The following is a 5,267-nucleotide window of genomic DNA, read 5'->3' on the forward strand; positions in this document are numbered from 1 at the left end:
GGTGGTGGTGGTGGTGATGATGATGGTGATGATAGGCTCCTATCTACAAGGATAGTAGAGTGTCATTAGGAATCATCTCATTGAATTTTTATTTTTTTATTTTGTGGTCATGTTTGATTTGATCCTAGGTCTGTAGCCTAGGGTATCCTAGGATACCCAGTCTCTGGTTCCTGGCCCTACAGGCAATGTCAGGCATGGGTTTCCTCTTGTGGCCTGGGTCTCAGTTTGGACAAGCCATTGGTTGGCCACTCCTACAATTTCTGTGCCTCTGGCTCTGTGGACTGTAGCATGGTTATCCTTTACTTTACAGCCAATATTCACTTATAAGTGAGTACCATATTTGTCTTTCTGGGTCAGGGTTACCTCACTCAAAATGATTTATTTTTCTATTTTTTTTCCCTATGGGACCTGAGATTGAAATAGCCACAGTGCAAGACGGAGAGAGGCCTTCATGCATGGTGTGCATTTGCCATCTAGTGACCACACTGAGTAAGTACAGTATTTATGCATCACCACAATTGGTCCCACTACTTAACCATCTGAAAAGCTGTATTCGTAAGTTAGCATACATTACTCTATAGTGCTTTCTGCTATATGCTGACATGTAACTTTTCACACACAAATAGCCCCATGTCTTTTCTTTCTGTATCTTACTGAGACTATTCTCTACCAGTTGTCTTTACACCTGCTAATAATTTGTCACTTAATAGCACTTTGAACAAGTTAGACATTACTGCACTGTTGTCTTCAAGTTAGCATCTGAAGTTTATTATAAATTTCAATATGCACAAAGCTGTCATTACTATATTATGAATATGTGGATATTTATACTTGAAAGCAACTTAATCACTTTAAAAATATTCAACAAGGTAAAATACCATTCTAACTTGATGATTTAAAAGAAAAAAATAACAAGCAAGGTCTTGGACAGACAGAGATGTCACCGATTTTTTGCCTCCTGGAAATAACCAATTCACTGTACTTCTGTCACATAATTCATTCTAATGTAATATAGTTTATGTTTAAATGCCTTTAATTGGTCACTCTACCATATAACTACAGAAAAAATATATGGGAATGGAAATGAACTGTCTTGTGAGTCTATGCCTCTAAATATTGATTTTTATCACTAAATTGTTTGTACTGAATGTTTGGTCTGAAGAGAATAAAATATTATGTGATGGTATATAATGAGTAGAAGTTAAAAGTAGAATTGTCTGTAAGTGTCTCTCTTAAGTGAACATGAGTATATTTTCTCCTGATTAGTTCATAGCTCTGAGGATGACTATTATTTTTAGTGCTCCGCCCTTAATTTTGTTCATTCTTCTGAGGATCGAACCCACAGCCTTGTACATACTAGAAAGGTACCCCGCCACTGAGATACACCCCTAGCCCTTATTTTTAATTTTTACAGATATGAGAACACGGTAACTTTATTCATATAAATCATTAAAAAGGAATGGAATGAGTAAGTCACAAGTCAAAAACCACACAGTGACTTATTAGGAAAGTCATTTCTTAATCTGAAGCGGTGGTGTGCACCTGGAATTCCAGAACATGGAAGAAGAGTATTTTCGAGGAAGAGGAAGAGGAAGCAAGAGTATTTTAAGTTTCAGGTTAATGCCAGCTATGTAGTAAGACCTTCTCTCAAAAAACAACTTTTCAGATGTGATTGTATAAAGAGGACAACTTGAAAAGAGGAAGGGGATCAACAGAAGTGACAGGGTGAGAGGACAATGGGTAAATATGGTCAAGACACATTACTTTTGTGTCCATAAAACACATTGTGTATGTACTAATGAAAAATAGAAGACAGAACCAAAAAATTCTTGAACTGAAAATGTTTTTCAATTATTTAAAAAATTAGTACATTTTAAATACATAATAGTATCTCTAATTTCATGGAAACAAGGGACCCCATGATTTATGGAAGGTTACATTGGAGCAATCGATTTTTTTTTTTAATTTCTAGGAAACTTACCAAAACCTCTTTACCGATATTTACCAAATGACTACTAGATTCATTATACTTTTATTTTGGGGACATTTATTTTTGTTCCCTATGCTTATAATAGATCAGAAGAATCAAAATACATAGATCAGTATGTGCTTCCCAAAGCAATTATTTTAATAAACTATTTTGAAATTTTATATACTTTAAATATAAAAACTTGAAAGTATAGATTTGAATCAATTTTATACAAAATATTCAATTACAATTTAATTGGAAAAGTCACAGTTCATGGTCAAGATAATTAGCAAAATCAGATTTACTTTTAAGAATATGAGACTTAATTTTTAATGAAAAACATTAATATATATTTTAGAAGTTATCAAGACCACAGAGAAATTAGTTAAGGAATACTTACTGATAGATAACAAATTAAATTAAGATAATAGTGATGTATTTTATCCACATATAAATTATTCTAGTTCTGGTATGCAATTTTAAATTAAATCATGTAATATGTAACTGAGATTATGAGAGATGAATCAGTGACTCTGATCTCATGTATAGTTTCCCTTGGTAAATATATATACATCTGCTTTTAGAACATTGATGCTGAGTTTATGGGAATTGTTGATTATACACGGCATTTCTTTAATCCATGAACTTTGTTGCCTATAGAATTAAACTTTTCAACTATATTTTATTATATAGAAGTGTATCTGTTATTAAGACTAATTAGTATTTTAATTTTATAATGTTAAGTAGATAATGAGGTAATTTTAAGATGAAATGAGAATTGATTTTAATTGGAAAAGATATTATATAATATAATCAGAAAAGTTTTTTTAATTAATTCAACTGAAAAAATTTTCTATGTATACATTTTTTCCAGCATAAACAGTTTTTAGTACTAGAGAACAGCCAGCTATATTTAAAAGAATCCACTAGAGATAGATATTGATGTTTATTAGATTTCTTGCTTTCTAGCAAAATGGTAATTAGTATTGGTGATAGCTAGAAAAATAATGCCTAATTTTAGTGTTTTGGGTGTAATTGTTCTCATGTGGGTCATTTTGGGAGAGAATACATATGAAGGTTGAGCATCTGAAAGCAGATGCTCTGATACCATGCCTGCTCATGTAGTGCTTGAGAAGAAGTCACGGAGCAGTAGTGAGGTTTGGAGACCACCACTGCAGACCTAGAATGCTTGGTCTAGAACATTATGTTATTGTCATTGTTTGAAATAATTGGTTTACAAGGCTGGAACCAGCTGCCATGTTTGAAGTTCTGAAAATACTTTTATGATTGATCATGGTTGATCAAATGTTCTGGAATGGAATAACATTATTTGGTTGATTAAATACATACATTGATTAGGCTGACCTAGGCCAGTATAGGAGATATAATGAAATATGTGGGCATTAGCACTTGAAGCACAGCTAGCTAGCATGACAATACAGACAGTAAGCACAGTAATGGTGTCCTATGTTGAGCAAAATAAATAGAATGAAAATTAATTTCTTTAGATTTTTAAACTTTTTAAGTGTTACATAAAATTTTTAGTTTAAATGTGTGATTCATATTATATGCATTATGCAATAGCATGCATATTGATCTAGAACATCTAACCTTCACACTGTTAGTGTAGAAAAATAGGTTCATGGCCTATTCATGTGTAGTTGTATATTACTATTTTGATGGATGTTACCAGTACCTTTTTCTAGTGTTTGTATTTTCTTTTTCAGACTTTTTAGTTGTAAGTAGGTAAAAGTAAAAACAAATAAAACCAAAAAACAAAAACAACCCAACAAGATAATAAATAGTTCATAAAGAGTATTTGAAGAATAATCTTTTCCTGGCACCTAGAAGTTTTTCTACTATGAAACTGAAAAGGTTTCTCAGTGGTTGCATGTGAGACATCTCAAACTTTAGAACTCTCAGAGGTGACTTTGAGCTATGTTAAGCTTTCAGAGTTTTACCATACTTAAAGAAATGTAGTATAATACAGATGCAATGCTAAGAGTAAATCTACTTGTAGAAAACTGTCGTGAAAGGATTTATCCATAGCTTTTTAATTTTATGACTGCTGGAATAGCTTTATTAACACTTATATAGGGGGCTATCTTTAGTAAAGTCATAATGTCATCACAGACATCATTGGCTTTTGCAAATATATGTATATACACATACATATATACATACACACACAGTGACAATTCTCAGGCATCTGTATCTTTGCCCAGTGTCAGTATGCTTCTGTACTTGCCAAAACACAATTCTCCAATGCATAGAAAGCGGCATGTAAGAAGGAAGAATTGTTTACCTTATATGTATTTATAGACTTGAGTGGAAGCCAATCAAATTATGAGCTCTGATGCTCCCACCTCAATTATCCCCATAATACTGTGTCAATATGAACTAGAAATGCAGAAATAAATAAAATAGCATCATAAAAAAGAATGCTATTGGATAGCAAGTGCATTCTGATTTCATGGGTATAGAAACATTAACAAAAATAACATCTTACAATTTAAATATACCAATTTATTTGTCAGGACAAAAGGATCATGGAGGACCGGAAGGCAAACTTGAAAGTCAAACATATTAGCATTGGAGTCTGGACAGCAGTGAGAATGGCTGCAGTGTGAATGTGGTACTTAGGAAAATTTAATTTGTAGTTCTTATTTAAAGGTCACCCTAGGTTTCTTAAGTAACATATTGTTTATTATTTGGCGCTTTCCCTTGCATTTTGTTACCGAGTCCCCAGTTTGGAAGAGAAAGAAGGAGCTCAGCAACATTTGGGGTGGTTAGAGCCATGATAGGAGGTAGATTGTGTCTCATCAGACTGAAAACATTTAGAATGTCTGTGGTAAGAACTGCTTACCATAGTTTTGTGTGAGTTGGTGTCCTGAGTGGCTGTGTTTATTTTTCGCAAGTGGACTGACAGTGGTTCCTTTTCCTGATCATAGCTTAAGTTTAGTTTCAGCATCAGTGAATTATTTTGTGACAACCGGGCCTAAGAGAGGAAAGAATGGAGATTGAGCTACTCTCTTTGTGTTATTTTATATGTTATTCGAGGTCAGCAAGATGGATCAGAACTGGACAAGAAGTAGACTATTTTTAAGAATTAGCAATCTAGAAACCAGAATTGTCATCAAGGACTTGTGATCTACTTCTGATTCAAATTGTACTCCTGATGACATAAGAGATGTATAGCAGACAACACATCCAAAGATTTTCATGAAATGAGATAAACAAAAGAACAGTTAAATGTTATACTAAAACTTGAGAATTTTTAAAATAAAAAGTTGTTTGA

The 5,267-nt window shown here is 32.9% G+C and overlaps 1 long non-coding RNA gene across 2 annotated transcripts in view; it reads left to right on the top strand.

Moving 5' to 3' along the window:
• The window catches only part of LOC116085633, a 62,505-nt gene that overhangs the window by 18,036 nt on the left and 39,202 nt on the right, over positions 1 to 5,267 (top strand). For both annotated transcript variants that reach the window (XR_004116679.1, XR_004116682.1), the window contains exon 5: positions 414 to 489. This is a non-coding gene — a long non-coding RNA (uncharacterized LOC116085633). The remainder of the gene's footprint in view (positions 1 to 413; positions 490 to 5,267) is intronic.

Source organism: Mastomys coucha, chromosome X, assembly GCF_008632895.1.
Source record: "Mastomys coucha isolate ucsf_1 chromosome X, UCSF_Mcou_1, whole genome shotgun sequence".
Classification (NCBI taxonomy): Eukaryota; Metazoa; Chordata; class Mammalia; order Rodentia; family Muridae; genus Mastomys; species Mastomys coucha.